At 40.4% G+C, this 24,692-nt stretch overlaps 1 pseudogene; it reads right to left on the bottom strand.

The window, feature by feature from the left end:
- Positions 1-19,497: 19,497 nt before the first annotated feature.
- On the bottom strand, positions 19,498-24,229 carry LOC133258943 (PRELI domain-containing protein 1, mitochondrial-like; annotated as a pseudogene).
- Between the last annotated feature and the right edge of the window lie 463 nt (positions 24,230-24,692).

Here is a 24,692-nt window from a genome sequence, read left to right as displayed (position 1 = left end):
GGGAAACAGTGGAAAGTTATGACCAACCTAGATAGCATATTGAAAAGCAGAGACATTACTTTGCCAACAAAGGTCCGTCTAGTCGAGGCTATGGTTTTTCCTGTGGTCATGTATGGATGGAGAATTAGACTGTGAAGAAGGCTGAGTGCTGAAGAATTGATGCTTTTGAACTGTGGTGTTGGAGAAGACTCTTGAGAGTCCCTTGGGGTGCAAGGAGATCCAACCAGTCCAATCTGAAGGAGATCAGCCCTGGGATTTCTTTGGAAGGAATGATGCTAAAGCTGAAACTCCAGTACTTTGGCCACCTCATGCGAAGAGTTGACTCATTGGAAAAGACTCCGATGTTGGGAGGGATTGGGGGCAGGAGGAGAAGGGGATGACAGAGGATGAGATGGCTGGATGGCATCACTGACTCGATGGATGTGAGTCTGAGTGAACTCCGGGAGTTGGTGATGGACAGGGAGGCCTGGCGTGCTGTGATTTATGGGGTTGCAAAGAGTCGGACATGACTGAGCGACTGATCTGATCTGATGATGAGAATAAAGGTTGTAATAGTGGGCATTTTATTTCATGGATGTGATGGTGATAGTGTGGTGACTGAGCTACAAATGAATAATATAAATATGGTAAGTGTTATTACAATATAAATTAGTAGGATTGTTATAGTTGGATTATACAATATAATGGCTATAATACATCCTATATGGGCAATTGATGAGTAAGCTATGATTTTTCATAGTTTGGTTTGCTTTAGACTGCCTCAGTTCAGTTCAGTTCAGTCGCTCAGTTGTGTCCGACTCTTTGTGACCCCATGAATTGCAGCACGCCAGGCCTCCCTGTCCATCACCAACTCCTGGAGTTTACCCAAACTCATGTCCATTGAGCTGGTGATGCCATCCAGCCATCTCATCCTCTGTCGTCCCCTTTTCCTCCCGCCCCCAATCCCTCCCAGCATCCGGGTCTTTTCCAATGAGTCAACTCTTCTCATGAGGTAGCCAAAGTGTTGGAGTTTCAGCTTCAGCATCATTCCTTCCAATGAACACCCAGGACTGATCTCCTTTAGGATGGACTGGTTGGAACTCCTTGCAGTCCAAGGGACTCTCAAGAGTCTTCTCCAACACCACAGTTCAAAAGCATCAATTCTTCGGCACTCAGCTTTCTTCACAGTCCAACTCTCACATCCATACATGACCACTGGAAAAACCGTAGCCTTGACTAGATGGAGCTTTGTTAGCAAAGTAATGTCTCTGCTTTTGAATATGCTATCTAGGTTGGTCATAACTTTCCTTCCAAGGAGTAAGCGTCTTTTAATTTCATGGCTAAAGTCACCATCTGCAGTGATTTTGGAGCCCCGAAAAATAAAGTCTGACACAGTTTCCACATCTATTTCCCATGAAGTGATGGGACCAGATGCCATGATCTTAATTTTCTGAATGTTGAGCTTTAAGGCAACTTTTTCACTCTCCTCTTTCACTTTCATCAAGAGGCTTTTTAGTTCCTCTTCACTTTCTGCCATAAGGGTGGTGTCATCTGCATATCTGAGGTTATTGATATTTCTCCCGGCAATCTTGATTCCAGCTTGTGCTTCATCCAGCACAGCATTTCTCATGATGTACTCTGTATATAAGTTAAATAAGCAGGATGACAATATACAGCCTCAATGTACTCCTTTTCCTATTTGGAACCAATCTCTTTTTCCATGTCCAGTTCTAGCTGTTGCTTCCTGACTTGCATATAGGTTTCTCAAGAGACAGGTCAGGTGGTCTGGTATTCCCATCTCTTTCAGAATTTTCCACAGTTGATTGTGATCCACACAGTCAAAGGCTTTGGCACAGTCAATAAAGCAGAAATAGATGTTTTTCTGGAGCTCTCTTGCTTTTTCCATGATCCAGCGGATGTTGGCAATTTGATCTCTGGTTCCTCTGCCTTTTTTAAAACCAGCTTGAACATCTGGAAGTTCATGGTTCACGTATTGCTGAAGCCTGGCTTGGAGAATTTTGAGCATTACTTTACTAGCGTGTGAGATGAGTGCAATTGTGTGGTAGTTTGAGCATTCTTTAGCATTGCCTTTCTTTGGGATTGGAATGAAAATGGACCTTTTCCAGTCCTGTGGCCACTGCTGAGTTTTCCAAATTTGCTGGCCTATTGGGTGCAGCACTTTCACAGCATCATCTTCAGGATTTGAAATAGCTCAACTGGAATTCCATCACCTCCACTAGCTTTGTTTGTAGTGATGCTTTCTAAGGCCTACTTGACTTCACATTCCAGGATGTCTGGCTCTAAGTGAGTGATCATGCCATCGTGATTATCTGGGTCATGAAGATCTTTTTTGTACAGTTCTTCTGGGTATTCTTGCCACCTCTTGTTAATATCTTCTGTTTCTGTTAGGTCCATACCATTTCTGTCCTTTATCAAGCCCATCTATGCATGAAATGTTCCCTTGATATCTCTAATTTTCTTGAAGAGATCTCTAGTCTTTCCCATTCTGTTGTTTTCCTCTATTTCTTTGCATTGATCACTGAGGAAGTCTTTCTTATCTCTCCTTGCTATTCTTTGGAAATCTGCATTCACATGCTTATATCTTTCCTTTTCTCCTTTGCTTTTTGCTTCTCTTCTTTTCACAGCTATCCCCCAGTTAACAGTATGGATGTAAATATTAATAATATTAAGTTTAATGGATGGTAAAATTCGGTGCAATACTGGCATGAGTTTGTGTCCTGTTAATAAAATTGTCTGCTATTAATGAGAATTCAGATATAGAATGGAGAGAGTCCTAGTTTTGTGATTAGAGCTATTGCCATGACGGTTAATGCTATTGGGTTAAAGATTTTTTATAGTTCACTGGCCAGAATATAATGGATTAACAAGAGCAGCTATTACAAATAATATTGATGTGGTGGCTTGTGTCAGAAAATATTTAGTGGATGCTTCTATGGCTCATGGATTAAACTTTTTTTATTATGATGGGAATAATGGCAACTGTATTTATTTCAAATCCAATTCAGATAAGCAATCGGTGTGAATTAGTTATTACGATTACGGTTCCTGATATAATGGTTACAGTAATGATAAAGATGATAGGATTTATTAGAATGGGAAGGATATAAAACAACATTTTTGGGGTATGGGCCGACTAGCTTATTCAGCTGACCTTAGTACAGAATGTAGTATTATGCAGTAGCAGGAAGAATTTTGAATTCTTAAGGGTAGCTTCAATTCCTGTGATTCTAGAAAGATAGTTTAAACCTCTGTTATTTACTCTATCAAAGTAACTTGTATCAGAGATATTTCTTACATTGTGGGGGGATGCTTGATGTTATGATAGGTAGTGAGATGTGTATGCACAGGGCTAGTGTTCCTGGTAGGAAATTTTTTCAATTTGTTGAAAAGTTGATCATACCAGAATCAAGGATTGTTGTTGTTGTTCAGTTGGTCAGTCATGTCCGACTCTTTGCAGCCCCATGGACTGCAGCATGCCAGGCTTCCCTTTCCTTCACCATCTCCCCGAGCATGCTCAAACTCATGTCCACTGAGTTGGTATTGCCATCCAACCAGCTCATCCTCTGTCATCCACTTCTCTTCTTTAGTTTTTCCCAGCATCAGGGTCTTTCCAAATGAGTCAGTTCTTCGCATCAGGTGGCCAAAGTATTGGAACTTCAGCATCAGTCCTTCCAGTGAATATTCAGTGTTGATTTCTTTTAGGATTGACTGGTTTAATCTCCTTGCAGTCCAAGGCATTCTCAAGAGTCTTTTCCAACCTCACAGTTCAAAGGCATCAATTCTTTGGTGTTCAGCCTTCTTTATGGTCCAACTCTCACATCCATATATGACTACTGGAAAAACCTTAGCTTTGACTAGACAGACCTTTGTCAGCAAATAATGTCTCTGCTCTTTAATACACTGTCTAGGTTTGCCATAGCTTTTCTTCCAAGGAGCAAGCGTCTTTTAATTTCATGGCTGCAGTCACTGTCTTCAGTGATTTTGAAGCCCAGTAAAATAAAATCTCTCACTGTTTCCATTGTTTCCCTATATATTTGCCATGAAGTGATGGGATTGGATGCCATGATCTTAGTTTTATGAATGTTGTTTTATTCTTTTTGAAAATTTAGTTATTTATTTGGCTGTGCCAGGTCTCAGTTGTGGCATGTGGGATCTAAGTCCCCATCCAGGGATCGAACCCAGACCCCCTGCATTGGGAGCACAGAGTCTTAGCCACTGGACCACAAGGGAAGTCCTGAATGTTGAGTTGGTTTTTTTTTATTTTATTTTATTTTAAAACTTTACATTATTGTATTAGTTTTGCCAAATATCAAAATGAATCCGCCACAGGTATACATGTTGAATGTTGAGTTTTAAGCCAGCTTTTTCATTCTTACCTTTCACCTTCATCAAGAGGTTCTTTAGTTCCTCTTCACTTTGTGCCATAAAGGTGGTGTTATCTGCATTATCTGAGGTTACTGATATTTCTCCTGGCAATCTTGATTCCAGCTTGTGCTTCATCCAGCCTGGCATTTTGCATGATGTACTCTGCATGTAAGTTCAATAAGCAGAGTGATAATATACAGTCTTGACTCCTTTCCCAATTTGGAACCAGTCCATTGTTGCATGCCTGGTTCTAGCTATTGCTTCTTGACCTGAATACAGGTTTCTCAGGAGGCAGGTAAGGTGGTCTGGTATTCTCTTCTCTTGAAAATTTTCCACAGTTTGTTGTGATCCACATAGTCAAAGGCTTTAGTGTAGTCAGTGAAGCAGAAATAGATGTTTTTCTGGAATTCTTTTGCTTTTTCTATGATCCAGTGGATGTTGGTAATTTGATCTCTGGTTCCTCTGCTTTTTCTAAATCCATCTTGTATATCTGGATGTCCACTTCCTGGTTCACATACTGTTTAAGCCTAGCTTGGAGGATTTTGAGCATGATCTTGCGAGTATGTGAAATGAGTGCAGTTGTGCGGTAGTTTGAACATTCTTTGGCATTGCCCTTCTTTGGGACTGGAATGAAAACTGAACTTTTCCAGTCCTGTGGCCACTGCTGATTTTTCCAAATTTGCTGACATATTGACATATGATGCTTTAACAGCATCATCTTTAAGGATTTGAAATAGCTCTGGTGGAATTCCATCACCTCTACTAGCTTTGTTCGTAGTGATGCTTCCTAAGGCCCTCTTGACTTCGCACTCCAGGATGTCTGGCTCTAGATGAGTGATCACACCATTGTGGTTATCTGGGTCATTGAGATCTTTTTTGTACAGTTCTTCTGTATATTCTTGTCACCTCTTCTTAATATCTTCTGCTTCTGTTAGGTCTGTAACGTTTCTCTCCTTTATTGTGCCCATCTTTGCATTAAATGTTCCCTTGGTATCTCTTAATTTTCTTAAAGAGATCTCTAGTCTTTCCCATTCTATTGCTTTCCTCTATTTCTTTGCATTGCTCACTTGAAGACTTTCTTATCTCTCCTTACTATTCTTTAGAACTCAAGGATAGGATGCTCGACTTCACTGTAAACAGTGTAAAACTGTTTTTACACTGAAAAAACTAGAACAATGGAAAAACTGTAAACAATAGTATTTTGATAATAAAGTTGGTTGTATATAGTTCTAGTGGGGGGGCTGGGGAATTCTCCTAGAAAAATGATTATTTTGAAAATATTTTTTATGATGATGTTGGCATATTCTGTGAAGAAAAATATAGCGAATGGGCCTGCTGCATATTCTATGTTAGAGCCTGATACAGCTTCAGATTCTCCTTCTTTCAAGCTGAAGGGGGTTCAGTTAGTTTCTGCTAGAGTAGAGATAAGTCGTATTATGGCTAGGGGTCATGATGGGAAAATTATTCGTAAATGTCCTTGAGATGAGGGTTGAGAGAGTAAAGGATCCATTAATTTTATTTGGTTGTCTTTGGCTGTGCTGGGTTCATTGCTGCATGAGGGCTTTCTCTAGTTGCAGCGAGTGGGGGCTACGCTTCATTGTGGTGTGTGGGCTTCTCTTTACGGTGGCTTCTCTTGTTATGGAGCACAGCCCCTGGAGCACGCAGACTTCCGTAGTTGTGGTGCCCAGGCTTAGTTGCTCTGCAGTATGTGGATCCTCTGCGTTGGCAGGCGGATTCTTAACCACTGAACGACCAGGAAAGTCCCAGGACACATTTATTAAAAGGATTAGAGGAAGAATCGCTAGCATTACTTCACGTGAAATTATTGGTGCTGTTGCTCGTAGAGCTCCAATAAGTGCACATTTTGAATTGGAAGCTCATCTGGATCAATGTCTAGGCTCAAGCCTAGACAGTTAGGCTTGACATATCTGATATAAGTATCAGTAATACTCCTCTAAGTTTTTGTTAATGAGGGGTAAGGTACAGGCTGCCCACTCTGGTATTCTTGCCTAGAGAATTTCATGGACAGAGGAGCCTGGTGGGCTACAGTCATGGGGTCACAAAGAGTTGGACATGACTGAGCGACGGACACTACTTTCACGAGGTACAGGTCAGGGAATTCGTATGGTTAGAGCCAAGGTTAGGGCTAAAGTGGGTGTGATAAGTATGGAAATGGAAGATGTGCTGGTCATGGTGATCCTTTAATGAATAATTTGACTACATCAGCAATAGGTCGTAATAGGCCATATGGTACAACATTATTTGGTCCATTTCAAAGTTGCATGTGGCCTAGAACTTTTCATTCAATTAATGTGAGAAATCCCATGGCTAGAAGAATAGGGATAACAAGTATTAAGTTTACTCATTATAAAGTAAACATTTATAAACTCATTATAAAAATTATGAACATTTTGTTAGGGAGAAGATTTGAACCTCTGGCTATAAAGGTTTAAACTTTGTGCAGTTACCCAGCTGTGCTGCTCTAACAAACTCTGTTCTTGGGTAAGGTTTTGTATATATTAATTAAATTAAGATTATATCATTAATTGGTTTTAAGACACTTTTTAAATGTAGACCTTATTTCTCATGTCCTTTCACACTGAAACTGACCTGGATTATTCTGGTCTGAGCTCAGATCATGTAGGACTTTAATCATTTAACAAAAGGATCTTTAATAGTGAGTATACTATTGGTATGTCCTGGTCCAGCATTGAGATGGTTAATCATTTATGACAAATACATTGTTGATATGAACTCTAGAATAGGATTGCACTGCTATCCCTAGGGTAACTTGTTCCATTGGTCAATTTTTGGATCAATGAATGATATCGGGAACCCAAGGGAGAGGAAGGGGATGAGGTCAACGAGCAACAGGATGGAGGAGGAGGAAGAAGAGGAGGCAGATCAACAAGATGGCCCCTGCTGCAGGAGCAGCCTCAGCAGCAGGTGGGAGGCTGGACGCAGTGCTGGTGGTGGTGGTGGGGGCCATGGCCCGGCGGCCTGGGGCAGAGTCAACGGTGGCTGCCGTGGCAGTGGCAGCAGCCATGGGGACTTGGAGCTGAGAGGAGCTGCTGCTCGAAACAGCATGTCTTTCCTAGGATCAGGGTCTTTTCCAGTGAGTCGGTTCTTCCCATCAGGCGACCAGAGTATTGGAGCTTCAGCTCCACCATCAGTCCTTCCAGTGAATATTCAGGATTGATTTCCTTTAGGATTGACTGGTTTGATCTCATTGCAGTCCAAGGGACTCTCGAGAGTCTTCTCTAGCACCATGATTTGAAGGCATCAGTTCTTAGGCACCCAAGCTTCTTTATGGTCCAACTGTCACATCTGTACATGACTACTGAAAAAACCATAGCTTTGACTGTATGGACCTCTGTCAGCAAAGTGGTGTCTCTGCTTTTTAATATGCTTTCTAGGTTTGTCATAGCTTTCCTTCCAAGAAGTGAATGTCTTTTAATTTCATGATTGCAGTCACCATGTGCAGTGATTTAGGAGCCCAAGAAAATAGTCTGTCAGTTTCCACTTTTCCCCCTTCTATTTGCCATGAAGTGATGGGACTGCATGTCATGATCTTAGTTTTTTTGAATGTTGAATTTGAAGCCAGCTTTTTTACCCTTTTTTATCACCCTCATCAAGAGGCTCTTTAGTTCCTCTTCACTTTCTGCCATTAGAGTGGTGGTATCTGCATATCTGAGGTTGTTGCTATTTCTCCCAGCAATCTTGAATCCGGCTCGTGATTCATCTAGCCCAGAATTATCACATTAGCTTGGGACAGTTTAATACAGAGATGCTTCTTTAGACTCTTTAGTGTATCATTGGGTGTCCCTAGTACTCTGAAGGTAAAGCATCCAACTGCAATGCAGGAAACTCTAGTTCAGCCGCAGGTCAGGAAGATCTCTTGGAGAAGGAAATGGCAACCCACTCCAGTATTCTTGTCTGGAGAATTCCATGGACAGAGGAGCCTGGCGGGCTACAGTCCATGGGGTCTCAGAGTTGGACACGATTGAGCAACTAACACACACACACAGTGTTTCATTAATTAATTACGTATTCTGCTGTTTAACCTATTGTTCTTGATGGTAGATTCATTTTGGAAAAATTCACTTATCTGTGTGATTTGGGAAATCATAGAACTATATACAGAGTATTTTAGAACATAGACTTTGGAGTCAGATGTATCTTGGTTCCCATCTTTTATCATATATGATTCTTCATCTCTGACAATAGAAGTGGTAATATCTTGTTTTAAAGGATTGTTTTGAAATTTAAATGAACTAACATATATGTTCAGTATAGTACCCATTCAATAAATGTTATTACTTAAATTTTGTTTAATAGAAATCAGTTTAGAAAGATATTCATCTAGAGTATTTGAACATTTTCTGCTGTCAAATGTTAGTATTCAAGATAAAAATAAACTTTGAATATTTATGGAGTTGGTGGTAAAAAATGAAATGCCATTCTCGTTTTCTTCCCATATCAGTCTTTTCATTAATTGACATGTGGTATTTAATACCAGCCACTAGGCACATGTGATTATTTAAAGTTTTAATGGACTATTTTATAGAGCAGTTTTAGGTTTACAGAAAAATTACACTGAAAATGTAGAGTTTCCATGTATGCCTTCCCCCACAGTCACACAGTTACTTAATCTTACATTAGTTTGGTGCATTTGTTATCACCGATACACCAGAATTGACAAGTTATTAACTGAAGTCCATAGTTTATGTTACAGTTGACTCTCTGTGTTGTATCGTTCTATGGGTGAGATTGTCTTCTTTCACTTAGCAATGTGTGTTTAAGGTTCTTGTGTGTCTCTCCATGGCTTGAGGGCTCATTTATTGTTAAATAATACTCTGTTGTATGGATAACTTTTGATTTTAATTAATTAAAATGAAAATTTACTCCCTCAGTAGTAGCAGCAGCTACTTGTGGGTAGTGGCTACCATACTGGAAAATGCGGATTCAGCACATTTCCATCGTCTCAAAAAGTTCTACTGAAGAATGCTGATATCAACCAAAGTCCAATTCTCCAATTATCTTCACTGTCACAGAGAACTTACCTGTTGGCTCAGCCTCAATTTGTCTTTAAGCCTACATTTTTAGTGCTTTGGGTTATGCTGCAAACCTAAACTTGACATAATTTAAAATCCTTTACTCCCCCAAAGAATTAGCCTTTCCAGACGTTGCCCATTATAATATGGTTTCCTATCAGGGCATCATCTTTTACTCCATTCATCCTGTCCCTAAAATCTGGAGTCATCTTTTTCTTTCTTATTTTTTCTCTACACCTTTTGAATATTTATCAAAGGTAAGCAGGTCTCAGAGCTAATAACTGACGAAGTTTAGATCAGAATGTAGAATTCCTTTTTCTAGTTCTTTCTTGGGATCTCCACTAGTTGGGGCTGCTTTTCCAATAATTTTAAAGTTGCAGTCACTTTTGAAGAGTTTATTGGCGACTGTATGATTATGTACTATGTGATTTGTATTATAAATCAAGACTGTAAAGGTTATAGCTATAGATTTAATAAATAGTGAGGTATTCATTCTTTTAAACATTAGAACTTGAAGGAATTTATCTTATTTCACTCTATAATTCAGTTATGATGGAAAATATTTTTTCCTCTATGTGTGACCCACTTTGCATAATAAAAATTAATTTCGCTCACTAATATTTGGCTGGTAAGGGTGAATAGAATTTAACTGAACATCATTGCCATCCAAAATTCTGTATTTATGCTTGTATTCTATTCAAATACTTTGTGAAGCCCAATTTGGTTACCACATGAACTTGTATCTTCTTAAACATTCTTTAAATTCCAATGTTTAAATTTCCAGAACTTGAAAAATGGAGAGCTTTGTGTCGGTCTCTTTGCTTTTCTTTCAGGGTAATCTGTACCTCTCCTTTGCTGAAAATAGCATACTGCGTATGGTCTTGATTTGACCTTCTCTGTATACTGGTTGTGCTGTGCTGTGCTTAGTCGTTCAGTCATGTCTGACTCTTTGCAACCCCATGGACTCTAGCCCACCAGGCTTTTCTGTCCATGGGGATTGTGGGGCAAGAATACTGAAGTGCGTTGCCATTCCCTCCTCCAGGGGGTCTTCCCAATCCAGGGATCGAAACCAGGTCTCCTGCACTGCAGGCAGAATCTTTACCATCTGAGCCACAAGGGAAGCTCAAGAATACTGGAGTGGGTAGCCTATCCCTTCTCCAGGGGAACTTCCTGACCTAGGAATCAAACTGGGGTCTCCAGCATTGCAGGTGGATTCTTTACCAACTGAACTACCCAGGGAGCCCATATATTGGTTATGCTTGCTCAAAACTTGGGGCTGGTGCACTGGGATGACCCAGAGGGATGGTACAGGGAGGGAGGTGGGAGGGGTGTTCAGGAAGGGGAACGTGTATACCTGTGGTGGATTCATGCTGATGTATGGCAAAACCAATACAATATTGTAAAGTAATTAGCATCCAATTAAATAAATTTATATTTTTTTTAAAGTTCATTTTTATGGAGACATTCTGTTAAAGAGTAGTAGTCTTGCATGTTTTAAGTACTGTATTTTTTAAAAAATCCTGAATCTTAACCTTCATTTTGAAATGCTTTCCCTATAAGTACTGCTCTTAAAACCCATGTTTTATATGTCAGCTTTTACATTAATTACTGTTTTGATTAAAACTGTCGCTCTTTGCTCAAATGTAGCCTATTTTTAAATTTATTAAAAACTTTAAAAAATGATATCAATAAATATGCAAATAATATATATTAATAAAAATATATCAATAATATATTTTGACTAGTAAGTCTAGATTTTAATCACTCAGAGGCTTTTCTGTTCTCCAAGGTCACCCCAACCAAAACCATCAACCTATATGAAAATTTTGTTATCCATTGGTGGTTTAATTAGTGTCTTGGGGTTAATTAATTAAAACTCCATAGAATCATCTCTGGAGAAGGCAATGGCACCCCACTCCAGTACTCTTGCTTGGAAAATCCCATGGATGGAGGAGCCTGGTAGGCTGCAGTCCATGGGGTCACTAAGAGTCAGACACGACTGAGTGACTTCACTTTCAGTTTTCATTTTCATGCACTGGAGAAGGAAATGGCAACCCACTCCAGTGTTCTTGCCTGGAGAATCCCAGGGATGGGGGAGCCTGGTGGGCTGCCTTCTATGGGGTCACACAGAGTCGGACATGACTGAAGTGATTTAGCCGCAGCAGCAGCAGGATCATCTTGTTATATTTTGTTATACCTGTCTCTTCATGGGAAGGTCAGTTTCACTGATTGAAAGTAAAAGACAGTAAAACCCTTGTGTGGCTATTCATACAAATCCTTACTTAGAGAACAAATGATGATGCTACCTTTGCATTCTGCATTGTCAGGATACCTCAGCTGTTTAACAGTCACCACTGGGCCGGCAGTGCCTCTAATACTAGTTATGCTAGAGGTGATAGATTTTTGGTAAACAGGTGGGGTTTGTGTTTGCTGAGTTCCTTTTACTCTTTAAGAAATCTTTCCTTGAGTGCATGCCTATGTTGGGTTAACAGTATACTTAGTATGTATTTTGATGTTGAATTGTGTTTATTTGCTGTTACTTTGCCAACAAAGGTCCGTCTAGTCAAGGCTATGGTTTTTCCCGTGGTCATGTATGGATGTGAGAGTTGGACTGTGAAGAAGGCTGAGCACCGAAGAATTGATGCTTTTGAACTGTGGTGTTGGAGAAGACTCTTGAGTGTTCCTTGGGCTGCAAGGAGATCCAAGCAGTCCATTCTGAAGGAGATCAGCCCTGGGATTTCTTTGGAAGGAATGATGCTAAAGCTGAAACTCCAGTACTTTGGCCACCTCATGAGAAGAGTTGACTCACTGGAAAAGACTCTGATACTGGGAGGGGTTGGGGGCAGGAGGAGAAGGGGACGACAGAGGATGAGATGGCTGGATGGCATCGCTGACTCGATGGACGTGAGTCTGAGTGAACTCCGGGAGTTGGTGATGGACAGGGAGGCCTGGCGTGCTGCGATTCATGGGGTCGCAAAGAGTCGGACACGACTGAGCGACTGATCTGATTTGATCTGATCAGTAATTGATATAAGCTTATACAAGGAGAAATAATTCTTGTTACTCATGTTAACATTATTGCTTCTTTTGGCTAATAGATCAGTCCAGTGTAAAACTAGGAGTTGATATGCTTATTGTTGATATTAAGATAAAGTCATTGTTGAGCTTGAATGACTTCTTAATTGGTGACTGCTTTTAAGCCAGCTATGATGTTATTTTTACTCTCTAGATAAGGTTGTACCCATTTCTAAAAAGCTGTACCTTTGTAAAAGTTGCAATTTATAATTTTTTTTGTAATTTTTAAAGTTGAACTAAATTTCTTTTCTTGGACAGTCAGATATCACCAGGCTTGTGAGGCTTGTCACCTCTTCTCTCCATTTTGCAGCATAGATGAGTTTGTTCTTTAAAATTTTTTTTTCACTTGTTTATTTTATTTTTGGCTGTGTTGGGTCTTCGTTGCTTTGTGTGGCTTTCTCTAATTGCAGTGAGCAGGGGCTACTCTTCATTGCGGAGCACAGGCTGCAGTAATTGCACCAGGCAGACTCAGTAGCTGTAGCTCGTGGGCTCTAGAGCATGGGCTCAGCAGTTGTGGCACATGGGCAGAGTTGCTTCATGGCATGTGGAATCTTCCCAAACAGGATCAAACCCATGTCCCCTGCATTGGCAGGTGGATTCTTATCCACTGCATCATGAGGGAAGTCCAATGAGTTTATTCTAATAAAACTGTTTATAAGCAGCTCATTTGGTTTTGAGATATTTACTAATAACTTCCCTTTGTTATGGAGAAGGAAATGGCAACCCACTCCAGTACTCTTGCCTGGAAAATTCCATGGATGGAGGAGCCTGGTAGGCTTCAGTCCATGGGGTCGCAAAGAGTTGGACATGACTGAGCAACTTCACTTCCCTTTGTTAATGTTTACTAGTTAAATCCTTATGCAGAGGTAGAGGAATAACCTTTGCTTTTTGTTACTTTAATGCTTCTTTAGAAGCCCATTATGGGTCTTCCCTGGTGGCTCAGACAGTAAAGAATCTGCCTGTAATGCAGGAGTCCTGGGTTTGATCCCTGAGTTGGGAAGATCCCCTGGAGAAGGGAATGGCAACCCACTCCAGTATTCTTGCCTGGAAAATTCCATGGACAGAGGAGGCTGGCAAGCTACAGTCCATGGAGTTGCAAAGAGTTGGACATGACTGAGTGGCTAACATACAGTGCTTCTTTCCTCATTTCCTTATGGTCCTTGCTCTATAGTGCCAAAGGTTGTTTTAAATTTTTATCTACTATGCTTTGAATGTTGAGTGAATGATTCAGTTTGCTTGTGGTTTTGTGTGTGTGTGTATATAATAACTGATTTTGTATATTTTATATCCTACAACTTTAGTCTGTCTAACATTTTTTGGTGTAGTTTTTAGAGTTTTCTATATATAGTGGCATGTGTGTTAGTTGCTCAGTCATGTCCAACTCTTTGCAACCCCATGGACTGTAGCCCATCCGGCTTCTCTACCATGGGATTCTCCAGGAGAGAATACTGGAGTGGATTGACATTCCCTTCTCCAGGGGATCTTTCCCACCCAGAGATTGGACCCTGGTCTCCATCATTGCAGGAGTTTGTATGAGCCACCAAGGAAGCTCTTTGTAGCATGTCATCTGGAAATAAAGACAGTTTTACTTTTTCTAAGCTGATTTGGATGCTTTTTATTTCTTTTTCCTTGTGTGATGGCCTGGTTAGGATTTCCAGTACCTGATTGAATAAAAGTGATCAGAGTGTGTGTCCTCATCTTATTCTTGATCTTGGAAGATAAACTTTCAACTTTCACCATTGAATGTTATCTTAGCTGTGGGCGTACCACATACGTCTTTTATTATGTTGAGTTTCAGTCAGTCTGTATCCAGTTAATTGAGAGTTTCTATTATGAATGGATGTTGAATTTTGTCCAGTACTGTTTTCTGCATAACTGAGATGGTCATATTTATCTTTGATTCTGTTAATGTATATCACATTGATTTGTGGATGTTGAACCATGCTTTTTGTATCCCTGAAATAAATCCCACTTGATCATGCTCTATGTTCCCATTAATGTGGTTGAATATTAAATATTATTGAATTTTTAGAAGATTTTTGCTTGTATTTTCATCTGGGATACTGGCCTATAATTTTCTTGTACTATTCTTTCTGGTTTTGGTATCAGGGTAATTCTGGCCTAGTAGAATGTTTACAAATATTCTCTTATTTTTTTTTTTTTAAGAGTTTGAGAAAAATTGGTATTGGCTCTTAAATGTTTAGAAGAATACATCAACAAAGTCATCTGGTCTGGACTTTTACTTGTTGAGAGGTTCTGATTACTGATGCAATCTCCTTACTAGTAATTGCTTTGTCATATCTTCTATTTCTTCATGATTCAGTCTAATAAGGTTTTATGTTTCTATGAATAATGCACTTATTCTAAATTGTTTGATTTGTTGGCATATAATTGTACGTAACAGTCTCTTAAGGGAACTCCCTGGCGTCCATGGGTTCGGACTCTGTTGTACACAGGTTTTCTATCCCTTGTCACAGGGAATTAAGATCCCACAAGCCACACAGCGTAGCCAAAAGAAAAGTATTTAATGATCTCTGCTTTTCTGTGATATTTTTGTAAAAGTTCATCTTTCATTTCTAATTGTGAGTGCTCTCTTTTTCTCTTGGTGGGTATGGTTAAAGATTTGCATATTTTGTTTATCTTTTCAAAAACCAGGTTTTAGTTTCATTGATCTTTTGTCATTTTAATCTCCATTTTATTTATTTCTGCTCTGATCTTTGTTATTTCCTTCCTTTTACTAACCTTAGGCTTAGTTTGTTCTTTTTCTAAATTTCTTGAAGTGGAAAGTTGTTTACTGTACTGAGATGTTTCTTATTTCTTAATGTAGGCATTTCTCATTTAATCTCTCCTATAACTGCTTTCGCTGCATTTTCATTTGTCTCATGTTTTTGTTTCTCTTAATTTTTTTTTTTGATTCCTTGATTGTTCAGTAACATGTTTAATCTCCACATATCTGTGAATTTTATAGTTTTTTCTTACAACTGGTTTCCAGTCTCATACTTCTTTGGTTGGAAAAGATGCTTGATATAATTTCAGTCCTCTTAAATTTGTTGAGACTTGTTTTGTGTGATCTATCTTGAATAATGTTCCATGTATACTTGAAGAATGTATATTCTGCTGCTGTTGGATGGAATGTTCTTAAATGCCTGCCAAGTTTATCTGGTCTAACATGTCAGTTAGGTCTAGTGTTTTCTTATTGATTTTCTCTCTAGATGATCTATCCATTGATGAAAATATAGTCAATAGAAAAATAGAAGTCCCTACTATTATAGTATTGCTATCTATTGCTCCCTTTAGGTCTGTTAATATTTGTTTGATATATTTAGGTTTTTCTAAGTTGAGTGCATAAGTAGTTGCAAATGTTATGTCCTGTTGGATTGGCCCCTTTATAGCTACATGATGATCTTCTTTGTCTCTTATTACAAAATTTGTCTTAATGTCTATTTAGCTATAGCCACCCTAGCTTTTGGGGGTTTACATTTTTATGAAAAAATTTTTTTCATCCCTTCACTTTTAGTTTGTACGTATAAACCTGAAATGAGTCTCTCATAGGTAGCACATTGATGGTTCTTGGTTTTGGGGTTTTATTTTATTTTTTTAATCTATTCAACCACTCTGTGTGTGTCTGTCTGTCTCTCTCTTTTTTTGGGGGGGGGGAATTAAGTTAATTTACATTTAATGCAATTACTTGTTCAGTCACTCAGTCATGTCCAACTCTTTGCAGCCCCATGAAGTACAGCTTCCCTCCTTCATCATCTCCTGGAGTTTCCTCAAACTCATGTCCATTGAGTCAGGATGCCAGCCAGCCATCTCATCTTCTGTTGTCTCCTCCTGTTGCCCTTAGTCTTTCCTAGCATCAGGGTCTCTTCCAGTGAGTCAGCTCTTCCCATCAGGTGGCCAAAGTATTGGAGCTTCCACTTCAACACCAATCCTTCTAATGAATATTCAGAGTTGATTTCCTTATGATTGGTTTGATCTTCTGGCCATCCACAGGACTCTCAAGAGTCTTCTCCAGCATCACAGTTCAAAAGCATCAATTCTTTGGTGCTCAGCCTTCTTTAAGGTCCAACTCTCACATACATACATGACTACTGGAAGAACCATACCTTTGACTATACAGACCTTTGTCAGCAAAGTGACTTCTCTGCTTTTACTAACATGGATGTTTTGTAATTCCTCTGTTCTTCTTTTCTTGTTCTCTTCCTTTATGATTTGATGACTTTTCTGAGTGGTATGTGTAGATTTCTTTATCTTTTGTGTATCTTCAGTAGGGTTTTGCTTTATGGTTAACCATGAGGCCTACATATAACATCTAAGAGTTATAACAGTCTATTATAAGCTGATAACAACTTAAGTTTGAATGATTCTAAAATTCTATATTTTTACTGTCTCCTCCCATCACATTTTATGTTTTTGATGTCATATTTGCATCATTTTATCTTTATTTATTTATTTATTTATTTTTGAACCAAAATCAATTTTTAATGTTAATCATCATTTCAGTGCTATACATGGCACTATTAGTATATATGGGGGAAAGGACAAATTCTTGGATTCTTTAGAAGGTTTCACTGCAGATGATCTCAAGTCCAGTGTTCATACATTCAAAAATGTTGGTTTTCCAGGTACTTTTACTGTTCTGTTAAACCTGGAGAAGCCTTTATGGCTTGTTCCCTTAGAAGTGACATAGGAAAAATAGAAAGCATCAAGTCAAAGATACAGAGAACTGGATGCATCTATTAATCATTATGACAATAGCTTCAGGAAGTCATCTCTATAAAAACTTAAGGGTTATCTATAGCTAAAAAGGTCAATTTGAAAGCCAAGTAGAATCCAGCTCTGACAAATATTTTATTCATTGCTGGTTTTCAAGAAATGATATGCCTACTATAAAAGCTATTATTTTGAGGGAATCTCGTAATTATCCTAAAAATAGAGCCAAAAAGTTTCTTACCTTGTGGAGGTATCTTACTTATTTGTACTTTGAATCCAACACAGTTTTAACAGTATAATATGTACCCTTGAGTTATTTTTAAAGCAAAGATAGAATGAAAAATTCACTCATTGGAAAATGGTATAACTGGATTGATATTTCTCAATGAAATGCTTATTACAGAATTAACAAAGCCAAAACATTTTCGGAAGGCATGCATTTCACTTTCAGTTTAAAGAACCTTAATTCAATAAATCATGTCCAAACTACATATTAAAATGTTTATAAAAATCAAGCTTTAACATTTATTTTTATCTTTAGTATACTTTAACAAATTATTGTAGTTATAGTGGGTTTTTTTTTTCACTATTTTTCTTTTTAACCTTTATACTGGCTTTATAGCCCAGCACTATTACAGCATTATATTATTCTGACTTTGATTATATATTTAACTTTATCAGCAAGATTTATGCATGTTTTCCTGCTACTAATTAGTACCATTTTTTCAGCTTAAAAAGTCTTTTTAACATTTCTTATAGGGACAGTCTATTGGTGCTGAACTCCTTCAATTTTTGCTTATCTGAAAAACTCGCTCTCCAATTCTGAGGGGCAATTTAAATGCAGTTGATTTTTGTATATAGGTTTTGTATTCTGCAACTTTACTGAATTTGTTTATTAGTTCTAATAGCTTTTTCTGGTTGAGTCTTCAGGGTTTTGTATATGTAATAAGTTCTCCTTTAATTCTTAAGGACAGCTTTGCTGGGTAGATTATTCTTGGGTGGTAGGTTTTTTTTTTTCTTTCACAAGTTTGAATACATACTTCAGTCTCTTCTGGCCTGCAAAACTGCTAAAAAAAAAAAAAAATCTGATAATTTTATGTGAGTTTCCTTGTATGTACCAAGTTGTTTTTCTCTTGCTGCTTTTAAGATTTTTCTCCTTGTATTTTCTGATGATTTAATTATAATGTGTCTCAGTATGAGTCTGTTTTTGTATTCATCCTTTTTGAAAATCTGAGCTTCCTGGATCTGGACATGTTTCTTTCTCCAGGTTAGGGAAGTTTCAGCCATTATGTCTTTAAATTAGCTTTCTGTCCCTTCCTCTGTCTTTTCTCCTCCTTGTGCCCTTCTAAGTGTGTGTATTGGTCTGTTTGAGTGTCCCATAAGTCCCTTACATTCTCTTGAGCTTCTGTCTTTTGCTCCTATGGTTTACTGTTCTATCTCAAGTTCATGGATCTCTTATGGTTGATGTAGTTTGCTGTTGAACCCTCTATTGAGTTTTTTAGTTCAGTTAATTATATTCTATGTCTTGTGATCTGACTGGTACTTCTTAATATTTTCTTTCTCTATGTTGAAATTCTTTGTTCATGAAAGTGATGACGGAACAGAGATGCTGCTGACCATAGTGACCATCTTTGGGTCTGTTAACTGAACTCTCTGACAACTTACTAATCTCTGTTTTATTAAGACCTGTTTCTGGAGTTTTAGCTTGTTCTCTAGTTTGGAACATATTCCTCTGTTTCTTCATTTTCCTTGACTCTGAGTTTGTTTCTCTGCATTAGATAAAGCAGCCTCCTCTCCTAGTCTTGCTTGAGTGGTTTGTGTGGGAGAGGAAGCTTATCTATCAGGCTGGCTCCCACTCCTGTAACCTTTGTAATTGTCCAAGCCACCACCTGTATTCCTAGTGCATCCTGGTGGTTGAAGGTGTGCCCACTTGGCAGTGATCCAAAGGCAGGGACCACTGTCAGCACCTACATGAAGGCTGGTTAGAAGCTGACCCCTCAGGCAGCAGCAGCTGGGAAAGTATGCAGATAGCTGTCTTCTAGGGAGAAATGGGAGGATGGTGATTCTGCCTGCTCCCTCTGCTCTGGACCCAGGTGTATAGCTGGGTGTTCAGGGATGTGCTCTTAAGCCTGTTAACACATTATTGATACATTATTAGGAAATTTTTGCAGAAACTAAGGCCTGTGGGTAGCAATTTGTTATGTAAGTGAATGCTGAAACACCCACATTTGAATAAATATCAACATTTGCACTTCATGTATCTATTTGAAACTTTGTACATGTCTTATTAAAGCATTCTGATATTTTATTAGTGTGATAGGCAGTGTAGCAAGCACTTCTGTGCAGGAGAACAGAACATCTATTACAAATGCACCGTGTTTCACTGTGCTTTCCTCTGGAAAGAGCAGACTCTATACTTTCTGGCAGCTTTTGTTTTTTAAGTGCTGTGGGTATTATTTCCTCTAGAATATGTTCTTTTATTTTACCTGATAGTCGACAAGGTGGATCTTTGCAGGGGGCTCTTTTAGAAATGCCACAAGAAGGACCAGGTGAGAGACTACCATTGCATTCACCAGAACCAGTCAGTTCAGTTCAGTTGCTCAGTGATGTCCGAGTCTTTGTGACCCATGGACTCTAGAACACCAGGCTTCTCTGTCCATCACCAACTTCTGGAGCTTGCTCAAACTCATGTCCATCAAGCCAGTGATGCCATCCAACCATCTCATCCTCTGTCATCCCCTTCTCCTCCTGCCTTCGATCTTTCCCAGCATCAGGGTCTTTTCCAATGAGTCAGTTCTTGGCATCAGGTGGTCATAGTATTGGAACTTCTGCTTCAGCATCAGTCCTTCCAATGAATATTCAGGACTGATTTCCTTTACAGTTGACTCCTTTGATCTCTTTGCAATCCAAGGGATTCTCAAGGGTCTTCTCCAACACCAAGTTGGAAAGCATCAATTCTTCTGTGCTCACCTTTCTTTATATGACTATGGGAAAAACCATAGCTTTGACTAGACAGACCTTTGTTGGCATAGTAATGTCTCTGTTTTTTAATATGCTGTCTAAATTAGTCATAAATTTTCTTCCATGGAGCAAGTGCCTTAATTTCATGGCTGCAGTCACCATCTGCAGTGATTTTGGAGCCCAAGAAAATAAAGTCTGTCAGTGTCCATCGTTTCCCCATCTGTTTGCCATGAAATGATGGGACCACATGCCATGATCTTTGTTTTTTGAATGTTGAGTTTTCAGCCAGCTTTCTCACTCTCCTCTTTCACTTTCATCAAGAGGTTGCTGTTTAGTTCCTCTACGCTTTCTGCCATAAGCGTGGTGTCATTTGCATACCTGAGGTTACTGATATTTCTCCCAGAAATCTTGATTCCAGCTTGTGCTTCACCCAGCCCAGCATTTCTCATGATGTACTCTGCATATAAGTTAAATAAGCATATAATTTATTTAACTGCATATAAGTTAAATAAGCCTTGATGTCCTCCTTTCCCAATTTGTAACCAGTCTGTGGTTCCATGTCTGGTACTAACTGATGCTTCTTGACCTGCATATAGATTTCTCAGGAGGCAGGTAAGGTGGTCTGGTATTCCCATCTCTTGAAGAATTTCCACAGTTTGCTGTGATCCACACAGTCAAAGGCTTTAGTGTAGACAGTGAGGCAGAAGTAGATATTTTTCTGGAATTTGCCTGCTTTTTCTATGATCCAACAGATGTTGGCAATTTGATTTCTGGTACCTCTACCTTTTCTAAATCCAGCTTGACCATCTGGAGGTTCTTGGTTCACGTACTGTTGAAGCCTTCCTTGGAGAATTTTGCGCATTACTTTGCTAGCTTGTGAGATGATTGCAATTGTGCAGTAGCTTGAACATTGTTTGGCATTCACCAGAATGGTCAGTGGCTACTGGTAACAAAAACTGCTTGTAAATCATTTTATTACATGCATTGAGGCTACAATAAATTTTAAATGCATCAAATAAACCAAAATTACTCAAATAGAAGCCCATTTTTGAGTTTTCCAGAATATACTGAAGCTTGCCAGATATTAATCAGATCAGTAACTCTTTTCATATATTTATTATACTCTAATATGTAAGTGGGCTTAGTTATCTGATGGCCAGTCCTCCTGTCTTCCTTTCCTGTAGATGGAGGTGTTATGAATAGTTGTCACCATGTAGATTAGCCTTTTGTCTTTCCATATAAGAAGAATCTCTTTTCCTTTCTGTGTGTTGTGCTTAGTCACTCAATCATGTTCAACTCTTTGTGACCTCATGGACTGTAACCCATCATGATCCTCTGTCTGTGGGATTTTTCCAGCAAGAATACTGGAGTGTGTTACCATTTCCTTATCTAGGGTATCTTCCCAACCCATGATCAAACCCACCATCTCTTGTGTCTCCTGCATTGCAGGCGGACTCTATCTGCTGAGCCATCAGGGAAACCCTTCTTCTGTAAGAATGTCATTTTTCCACTCTGTAGATTTTTATATTTCACCTTGAAGTTGGTTTAGTAGACCACGGTTCTCTCTTATAGTCCTACAAACTCTGGACTTATTTTTCAACAGTATTTCAGATGTGGACACACTGTTGTAACAATTACCTTGGTAACCATGGTGCCATGAACCCAGATAAGGTTGCAGGACCTATAATATTGTTTCTTGTGGTTTCCTTCCTTCACCTATGTAAATCTCAAGGTTGCATATATATCTAATTTCACTTACGCTAACCATCCTGACCAAAATTCCATATTTTGTAAGTTTTCTGGATTATAGGTTTTGAATCTGAGTTGTCCTCTTCACCTTAGTATTGCCTCATTTAGTGATAACTCTGTTTGGGTATATAGATCAAATGAAATTTTGGTAGAAAATAACCCCAAAGTGGTTTTTTTTCTTTTCTGATTGAATTCAACAAGTATTTATTGAGTGCCTGTTACATGCAAGATTTTGTTTCAGATACTTGGGACACAGCAGAGGATAAAACAATGGTCCCTGCCCTCATGGAGCTTACAGTCTAGCATTTATGACCACGGGGATGCCGTGACCTGGGCAAGTCACTGCACCTCTGTCCTTAGCCACCTGATGCAGGAGTAAGGAGGCCTGGCTCTGACGTGGGTAACCAGCTGGCTGTGCTGGAGGTGCCAAACAGGGCACCTACCCCCAGCCCACCACCCAGACAGTCGACAGGGTGGAAGCTGGCTTTCAGTAATAAAGTACAGGAGGAGGGGGCATAGGGACTGGAGCCGGTAGTCTGCTAGGCTGCTGTCTTGGGGCCTGGGCCTTGCTATACGAACTGCTGCTGCTGCTTCTTGGTGGCCACCTTGCCGGCAAGGTCCTTGGCCTTCTCTGTAGCTGCCAGTGCCGTCTCCTTGGCCTTCTCCTGGGTTTCGTTGGCTGTTTCAACAAGGGTTTTGGGAGGGACCGCACCTTGCAGCTTGGCCAAGGTGTATTCAAAACCCTTCATAGTCTAGGTCACGTTGCTTTTGAACCATGTGAGACCAAATTCCTGGACAGCTCTGGAGACGCCAAATAAATAAGCTAGAGGAGACCCAGGCTTCCTCGCAGATTTTGGTCCAGCTGCTGTTATCTGAGCTCCCACAGTAAACACGTCCTTACTCTACCACCATCAGCTGGGTGTGGTTGATGTAAAGGTGGTCATGGTCTCGTTTTTGTGGCTCCACAATAGAGTCCTCTAGGATGTGCTCTGAGTGAGCAACATTGGCAAGAAACAGTCGCTCAGCCCAGTGGGGCATCCTGTTCCTCTTGGTCGGGACTTGTCGGAACAGGAGCTTCTGGTCAGAGGTCACCTCTCGGTGCACTGGCTTCCGTCAAGACATGTTTGCTATAGGGATTCGGGTACCGCTGCCACAAGGCAGCGAACACTTGGTCCCAGGAGCTCCGGAGCACGCTCTGGCCCAGGAAATACTTGACCATCGTCCCAGCCAGAGCGGGCTCAGCGCCCGGGCAGCATCAGGGGTGCAGAGCGCACGCGGAGGCCGGGCTGGAGCTCGACGCGTGGCCGCCATGTTAGCAGCGGCTCGGTCGCCACAGCGCCACACCCAAGCAGCGGCTGCCGTCGTGAGGGATTATCGGAATCAGATCAGATCAGTCGCTCAGTCCGACTCTTTGCAACTCTGTGAATCGCAGCACGCCAGGCCTCCCTGTCCATCACCAACTCCTGGAGTTCACTCAGACTCACGTCCATCGAGTCAGCGATGCCATCCAGCCATCTCATCCTCTGTCGTCCCCTTCTCCTCCTGCCCCCAATCCCTCCCAGCATCAGACTCTTTTTCCAGTGAGTCAATTCTTCGCATGAGGTGGCCAAAGTACTGGAGTTTCAACTTTAGCATCATTCCTTCCAAAGAAATCCCAGGGCTGATCTCCTTCAGAATGGACTGGTTGAATCTCTTTGCAGTCCAAGGGACTCTCAAGAGTCTTCTCCAACACCACCGTTCAAAAGCATCAATTCTTTGGCGCTCAGCCTTCTTCACAGTCCAACTCTCACATCCATACATGACCACAGGAAAAACCATAGCCTTGACTAGACGAACCTTTTTTGGCAAAGTAATGTCTCATTGCGTGGGGAGGAGCCAAGATGGCGGAGGAGTAGGACGGGGAGAACACTTTCTCCCCCACAAATTCATCAAAAGAGCATTTAAACGTCGAGTAAATTCCACAAAACAACTTCTGAATGCCGGCAGAGGACATCAGGCACCCAGAAAAGCAACCCAACTCTTCGAAAGGAGGTAGGAAAAAATATAAAAGACAAAAAAAAAAAAGAGACAAAGAGGGAGGGACGGAGTTCCGTCCCGGGAAGGGAGTCTTAAAAAGAGAGAAGTTTCCAAACACCAGGAAGCCTTCTCACTGCCGAATCTGTGCCAAGCTTTGGAAGCACAGAGGGCAACATAACCGGGAGAAAAAATAAACAATAAACTCGCAGATTGCGAGCCCTACAGTAACTCCCTCAGCGGAGAAGCAGTGCAGACGCCTGCACAGGCCATTAGCAAGTGGGGGCTGGGCAGGGAGGCGCGGCGCGGGCTGCATCGCTCAGAGTTAAGAATCTGGCCTGAATACCCTGAGCACTATCTGAGCGAAATAATTTGGGCTAGCAAACCAGACTGTGGGATATCTACCACGCGAAAAGCCAGCCCCAACCTAAGACACCGCCAGGCCCGCGCACGGAACAAAGGACTGAACAGAGATAGCCGGCTGCAGACCTTCCCCCTCCGGTAACAGGCAGCCAGAGCCGGAAGGGGACAATCGCAGCCCCAGAGAGACATTATCTATAAAACTGTAAGCAGGCTTCTTTGCTAACTAAAACTTCTTGGGGGTCTGGACGGTCAACATCTGCCTGAGAAGGTGTGCAGGTTTTACACCCAGATAACTGAGTGGCGGGGAGGTGATAAGTCGCAGCATTGGCGTTCGCCAAGCACCTCATCACCTGTGCTGCTTGGACCTGGGAAGAGCACAAAATACAGGCCCAACTGAGT

Source organism: Bos javanicus, chromosome 13 (genome assembly GCF_032452875.1).
Source record: "Bos javanicus breed banteng chromosome 13, ARS-OSU_banteng_1.0, whole genome shotgun sequence".
Lineage (NCBI taxonomy): Eukaryota > Metazoa > Chordata > Mammalia > Artiodactyla > Bovidae > Bos > Bos javanicus.
This window is presented reverse-complemented; position numbering and strand designations above follow the sequence as displayed.